Genomic DNA, 7,855 nt, shown 5'->3' with positions numbered 1-7,855 from the left:
ACAGTCCGGTGAATTATAGCGGACTGACTTTTCTAGAAACCCGAAGGTGGCGAGTTTGAGTTGATCTACCCTGGTGCACCAGACACTGTCCGGTGGTGCACCGGACACTGTCCGGTGCGTCAGACCAGGGTTCACTTCGGTTTCTTTTGCTCCTTTCTTTTGAACCCTAACTTGGACCTTTTTATTGGTTTGTGTTGAACCTTTGGCACCTGTAGAACTTATAATCTAGAGCAAACTAGTTAGTCCAATTATTTGTGTTGGGCAATTCAACCACCAAAATCATTTAGGAAAAGGTTTGACCCTATTTCCCTTTCAATCTCCCCCTTTTTGGTGATTGATGCTAACACAAACCAAAGCAAATATATATGAGCAGAATTGAACTAGTTTGCATAAGGTAAGTGCAAAGGTTTCTAGAAATTAAACCAATTTACACTTTCATAAGATATGCATGGATTGCTTTCTTTCTTTTAACATTTTGGACCACACTTGCACCACTTGTTTTGTTTTTGCAAATTCTTTTTGGAAAATCTTTTCAAAGTCCATTTGCAAATAGTCAAAGGTATATGAATAAGATTTTGAGAAGCATTTTCAAGATTTGAAATTTTCTCCCCCTCTTTCAAATGGTTTTCCTTTAACTAAATAAGACTCCCCCTTAATGAAATTCTCCTCTTAGTGTTCAAGAGGGTTTTACCAATTGAAAGAAGATCAAATATTTTAGATACCAAATTTTTGAAAAACTCCTCCTTAAAATATAGATACCAATTGAGATAGAATTTCTTAGAGGAATACTAATTTCAAAGATACCAATTGAAAAACATTTAACAATTTAGACTTGTTTCGAAAATTTTTGAAATTGGCGTGGTGGTGCGGTCCTTTTGCTTTGGGCTAATATTGTCTCCCCCTTTGGCATTAATTGCCAAAAACGGAGTCTTTAGAGCCCTTTCTCCCCAATGATACAAATCAATATGAGTGAAGATTATACCAAAGTTAGAGAGCGATGCGAAGTGACGGCGAAGGGTTAATAGTACCAGTAGAGTGGAGTGGAAGCCTTGTCTTCGCCGAAGACTCCATTTCCCTTTCAATCTATGACTTAGCATAAAATACACTTGAAGAACATATTAGTCATAGCAAATGAAAGAGATATGATCAAAGGTATATAAATGAGCTATGTGTGCAAAGTGTCAATCAAAATTCCTAGAATCAAGAATGTTTAGCTCATTCCTAAGTTTGGTAAAGGTTTTCTCATCTAGTGGTTTGGTAAACATATCGGCTAATTGTTCTTTGGTGCTAACATAAGCAATCTCGATATCCCCCTTTGTTGGTGATCCCTCAAAACGTGATACCGAATGGCTATGTGCTTAGTGCGGCTGTGTTCAACGGGATTATCCGCCATGCGGATTGCACTCTCATTATCACATAGAAGAGAGACTTTCGTTAATTTGTAGCCATAGTCACTAAGGGTTTGCCTCATCCAAAGCAATTGCACGCAACAATGGCCTGCGGCAATGTACTCGGCTTCGGCGGTAGAAAGAGCTACTGAATTTTGTTTCTTTGAAGCCCAAGACACCAGGGATCTTCCCAAGAACTGACAAGTCCCTGATGTGCTCTTTCTATCAATTTTACACCCTGCACAATCAGCATCTGAATACCCTATTAAATCAAAAGTGGATCCCTTAGGGTACCAAAGACCAAACTTAGGTGTATGAACTAAATATCTCAAGATTCTTTTCACGGCCCTAAGGTGAACTTCCTTAGGATCGGCTTGGAATCTTGCACACATGCATCTGGAAAGCATAATATCCGGTCGAGATGCACATAAATAGAGTAACGATCCTATCATCGACCGGTATACCTTTTGATCTACGGATTTACCTCCTGTGTCGAGGTCGAGATGCCCGTTGGTTCCCATGGGTGTCTTGATGGGCTTGGCATCCTTCATTCCAAACTTGGTAAGTATATCTTGAATGTACTTTGTTTGGCTGATGAAGGTGCCCTCCTAGAGTTGCTTCACTTGAAATCCTAAGAAGTACTTAAACTCCCCCATCATAGACATCTCGAATTTTTGAATCATTATCCTAATAAACTCTTCACAAGTAGATTTGTTAGTAGACCCAAATATGATATCATCAACATAAATTTGGCATACAAACAAATCATTTGCAATGGTTTTAGTAAAGATAGTAGGATCGACTTTGCCGACTTTGAAGCCATTAGTGATAAGAAAATCTCTTAGGCATTCATACCATGCTCTTGGGGCTTGCTTGAGCCCATAAAGCGCCTTAGAGAGTTTATACATATGGTTAGGGTACTCACTATCTTCAAAGTCGGGAGGTTGCTCAACATAGACCTCTTCCTTGATTGGTCCATTGAGGAAGGCACTTTTTACGTCCATTTGATAGAGCTTAAAGCCATGGTAAGTAGCATAGGCAAGTAATATACGAATTGACTCAAGCCTAGCTATGGGTGCATAGGTTTCACCGAAATCCAAACCTTCGAGTTGTGAATATCCCTTAGCCACAAGTTGGGCTTTGTTCCTTGTCACCACACCATGCTCATCTTGCTTGTTGCGGAAAACCCACTTGGTTCCTACAACATTTTGGTTAGGACATGGAACTAAATGCCATACCTCATTCCTCGTGAAGTTATTGAGTTCCTCTTGCATTGCCAACACCCAATCCGAATCTCTTAATGCATCTTCCACCCTGTATGGCTCAATAGAAGACACAAAAGAATAATGTTCACAAAAATGAGCGACACGAGATCGAGTGGTTACCCCCTTATGAATATCGCCGAGGATAGAGTTCACGGGATGATCTCGTTGTATCGCTTGGTGGACTCTTGGGTGTGGCGGTCTTGGACCCTGATCATCTTCCTTGTCTTGATCATTGGCATCTCCCCCCTTGATCATTGTCCTCCTCTTGAGGTTGCCCTTCTTGATCTTCATTTTCATCATCTTGAGCTTGATCCTCATCTTGAGTTGGTGGAGATGCTTGCATGGAAGATGACGATTGATCTTGTGCTTGTGTGGGCTCTTCGGATTCCTTAGGACACACATCCTGTTGGGGGCCTTCATCCTCCGAAGGTCCTCAAAAGCGTAATTTAACAATGCCTTCCAAGTATGGCTTATGGACAAGTACATTCAGATTACACGATGAGAAGGACGCGATCGTGACGAAGGTTGTCGATACTTCGAAGCTATGCGCAAAGGAGCTTCGGCTCAATCACGGGAAAAGGAACCGACTTAAAAGGGAAAAGGCTATCCAGTCCTCATAGATTTTTCTATAAGCCAATAATAAATGTAAAGGGCATGAATGTAATTTCTCACAGGTTGTGTCCTGTGCCTATAAATAGATGAACAGTACCCTCGTACTGTTCAAGCTGACTTGTATTCACTCGTGCATCATGCTTGTACTTTTGCCTTCTGTCAAGCCGAAGGTACATATGTAATTCAATATTGTCTCTATTTTCCCATGTTAATATAATAAGGATGAATTGATAATGTTATGCGATCGTTCATGTTGTTTCGTATATTTCATATACTTCTTCTTTTATTAGCATATGTTACGATGAAGAAGGAATGTCTTTCATGACCTTCATTTGAAGATCATTATATCCTAAGGGAGATAATGCTTCGAAGGACGAAGGGCATTAACATTTAACATTATGTGTTGCCTTGTTCTTGATTCATAGCGTTTGAGAACAAGTCCCCAACATTGGCGCCCACCTCCGGTGAACCCTTTTTCGACCACCTTCGGCAGGCACTGACCTCCGTCATACCGCCGAAGAAAGTTTCAGCGCCAGGGGCTGCCGCACTACTGCCACTGGACCCAAATCAGGAGACCCACTCTCTCCGAGAGGCCCGAAGCCAGAAAAGGAAGGCCACCAGTCCAACACTCCAGGAGGAGGAGCTGGACCAAGAAATCAGAAACATGGAGATAATCCATCAGCAAGTACAAAGGAAGAAGGAAAAGATGGCCCAACTGGCTGATCTTCAAAGACAGATCGATGAAGCCACTAAAGAAGTACGCCATCTTGCTCAAGACGAACAAGATCGAAGGCCCCAACACAGGGAGCTTCATCAAGAGGGCTTATTCAACGAGGATGGATGGTATGATGATTTTAATCATGATACCATTACCTTTGATGATGCTTCTCCCTTGGCAGCAGACTACAGGCTATCCCATGGCCCCCATCATACAAGCCGCCTCAACTCCCCATGTATGATGGGCATTCAGATCCGAAGCAGTTTCTGATGAGTTATGAAGCAACTATATCTTCATATGGAGGCAATGCAGCTTTCATGGCCAAGTCCTTCGTCATGGCAGTTCGGAATGTGGCCCAAACATGGTATTCTTCTCTTTGGCCAGGGACTATTACTTCGTGGCAAAAGCTTAAGGATATGCTAGTGACAAGTTTCCAAGGCTTTCAGATGAAGCCAGTCACAGCTCAGGCCCTGTTTCAGTGCATGCAAGACCATGAGTAGTATCTCCAGGCATATGTCCGAAGGTTCTTGCGTCTGAGAGCACAAGCGCCTATAGTGCCCAATGAAATTATCATTGAGGCCATGATTAAGGGGCTTCGTCCAGGACCTACTGCCCAATATTTTGCTAGAAAGCCTCCATAGACTCTGGAGAAGCTACTTCAAAAGATGGATGAGTACATCTGGGGTGACAATGATTTCCGCCAAAGAAGGGAGGAAGCTTATAGGTTCTCTGAGATGACCAGAGGCTTCGAAGGAAAAATCCACCTGAGGCATGTCAAGTCAATTCACAACTCCACTCAGAGTGATGACAGAGGAAGTTAGCTACAGAGGCCGCAATATACTTCACAATCTTCAGGGCAACAACAAAGCTCTTTCCGGCCGCCAGCTCCAAGAGGCAGAGGCGCCAGGGGCTTCGGAGGAAGATACGAGGATCAGCCAAGGAAGATCTACTGCCTATTTTGTGGTGAAGACAAGGGCCATACTACAAGAATGTGCCAAATCACCATTCAAAAGCAGAAGGAGATCGTAGAAGCCGAAGCCCGGCAAAATCAACCGAAGCAGGTCCTGCACACTGCTTCGTGTCACTCATCCTACATACTAGAATATGTGGGTAATCATCCTGCAGCTTCTGTTGCTTCGGCTAGTCAGCCACAGGCTTCTTCGCCACAGCTTCCACCTCCGCCACCACTACAACCTGCCTATTCATGAGGACAACAACCAGAAGGGAGCCAACAGACCCATCAGTAGCGAGATTTCAGGGAGGAATCCAAAGCTCGCACAGTCAACAGTACTGTGCCAGAATCAAAACACATATATTGAGAGATATCGTACCTTTGAAGCATTTTCACATTCATTGTCATTTTCTTTTTAATAAGGAACAGTCAATGTAAACCTAGTTTTCTTGTCATTTTTTATTTCTTGTAATAGCTTCGTTCTTGTCATAGTGAAATATATCTTTTCCATAGACTCACGAAGCTCAAAATTGCTGAAGCTCAAAAGTCGTTCCTAAGGGAATGCAGAGCTAAAATTCGCAGAGCAAGTTTACCGAAGTTACAAAAAGTCGTTCCTAAGGAGCGCAGCGTAAGTTTGCCGAAGCTACAAAAACTCGTTCCTAAGGGAGCGCAGTGTAAGTTTTCTGCTCAAAAGTCGTTCCAAAGGGAATGCAGAGCCAAATACCGCCAAAATATAAGGCGAAGCACGAAAAGTCAACGCGAATACCGCCAAAATAGAAGGCGAAGAAGTTCAAAAGACGTTCCTAAGGGGATGCAGAACTTACACCGAAAAATAAACGACAAAGAGATTTTGATCGTTCCTAAGGGGACGCAAAGGTTGTGTTTCAGCGTGGGTATGTGTCTTCGACATTAGCATCATTATTTGCATCATATCATTGCATCATATCACATAGCATCACATCATACATCATATCACACCAATGACATGAATTGGAAATGAAGCTGATCTTCGGAGAATGATTTACAAAAATGAAAAGATGCTAAGGCACAAAGTAAGTTGAGAATTACAGCTTCATCAGTTCTGTTGTGAAAGAAGGGATCTATTGTGTATGAAGCATTGATGTTTTTACGAAGTGTGGATGTTCTTGCAAGGCATAAAAACTCTTCTTTATGAAGCATGAAAAGAAGGGAAGGTGTTTTTTCGCCGAAGGCTCAAAAACGGTATGTACATAAAGTTTCATGCATTGCAAAGAATTGAATTACAAACAACTTACATATTAGATTCAAAATTATAAACATCAAATATTACAGACTTAGTTCAGCAAATGTTACATTAATATCCTAGAAATGTTTTTACAATAACTACTACTCTTCCTTCAGAACTTTTTCTGCAGCTTCGCTAAGCAGTTTGGTAACAACTTCGTCGATAATAGCTTCAGCCATATTAATGATTTCTATCACCTTTTTGTCTCCGGATCGGCCAGGGGGTCGAACGGCTCCGGTGGAGGAGGTAGCTCAGCTGTGATAGAAAAAATCAACCAGTTTGAAGCCACGAAAACAAACGGCGAATATGCAAGCCATTAAACAATACCTATCCGTCTCTCAAGTTCTGCAGCTTTCTCAGCTTTCTTTGTTGCTTCTTGGATATTTTTTCGCTCTTCTTCATTATTTCATGGGCCATTTCTCGGCTTTCATTTTCCCAAATATCAGTGAAAAATTTGCCGCCCAATGAACTTGCTTTGGCCGAGGGATCCTTCGTGTCCTCCACGGAGAAGGCAGCTTCGGCCTGAGCTAGGGTTTTAACATGATTGCAACCCGCCTTCTCCAAGATAGCTGAAACTCCTCTCGCACCAGAAAACGCACAGACATCCCCACGGTCACTCAGGATTTCCTCAAAAGCTTCGGTTTCTCCGCTCATCCACTCGATAACACCCTCGGGATCGCCTCGTATGAAGTTGTCTTCGTTTGAATAAGTGCCCACATTGGTGAATCTAGTCTTAATTTTCTTCACGCACTCCACATATTTTTCAAAACATCTTTCCTTGGATGCGCGAAGTTCTGCAACTATTTTTTTCTAAATAATTTTTCCAACATTCGCTGGCATCTCGATCAGCTTTAGCGACAGCGCATTTTACTTTGACCTCAGCTAGTTGTTTCTGAAGGTCTTCGATTTCATTCTTCTGGGCCTCTGAAAGGGAAATGTGCCCTTGGGCCATTTCTAAGTATTTTGGTGATTTAGTGTCCAACACAAGTGCTTAAGTGATAAACTATGCCAAATGATGGATAAGGTGCAAATCAATACAAATGTATGATTCTAGACTTAGTACATTGGTTTTTGTGTACTAACATGTTTATCTAAGTGTTAGAATCAGAGGAAATGCAACTGAAAAAGAGTGGCTCGAAGCAGCCAAAAGTCTGCTCAGTCTGGGTGCACCGGACTGTCCGGTGGTGCACCGGACAGTGTCCGGTGCGCCAGGCTGGCATCTGCGAACTTGCTGCTCTCGGGACTTTGTCGGCGACATACGGCTATAATTCACCGGACTGTCCGGTGGTGCACCGGACTGTCTGGTGAGCCAACAGTCAGCTGGGCCAACGGTCGGCCGCAGGATCCGCGCGCGACACGTGGCAAGTGCCAACGGTCAGATGGGGCACCGGACTGTCCGGTGTGCACCGGACAGTGTCCGGTGCGCCAACGGCTCCAAGACTGCAACGGTCGGCTTCGCCATATAAGGAAAGAGATCCGCACCGGACAGTGTCCGGTGCGCCAGGCGATAGAAGGCAAGAATTGCCTTCTTGAAATGCTCTCAACGGCTCCTAGCTGCCTTGGGGCTATAAAAGGGACCCCTAGGCGCATGGAGGAGTACACCAAGCATTCTAAAAGCATTCCTAAGCACCAAGACCTCGATTCCGCGCATTTGAT

Source organism: Zea mays, chromosome 8 (genome assembly GCF_902167145.1).
Source record: "Zea mays cultivar B73 chromosome 8, Zm-B73-REFERENCE-NAM-5.0, whole genome shotgun sequence".
In the NCBI taxonomy this organism is placed as follows: Eukaryota; Viridiplantae; Streptophyta; class Magnoliopsida; order Poales; family Poaceae; genus Zea; species Zea mays.
This window is presented reverse-complemented; position numbering follows the sequence as displayed.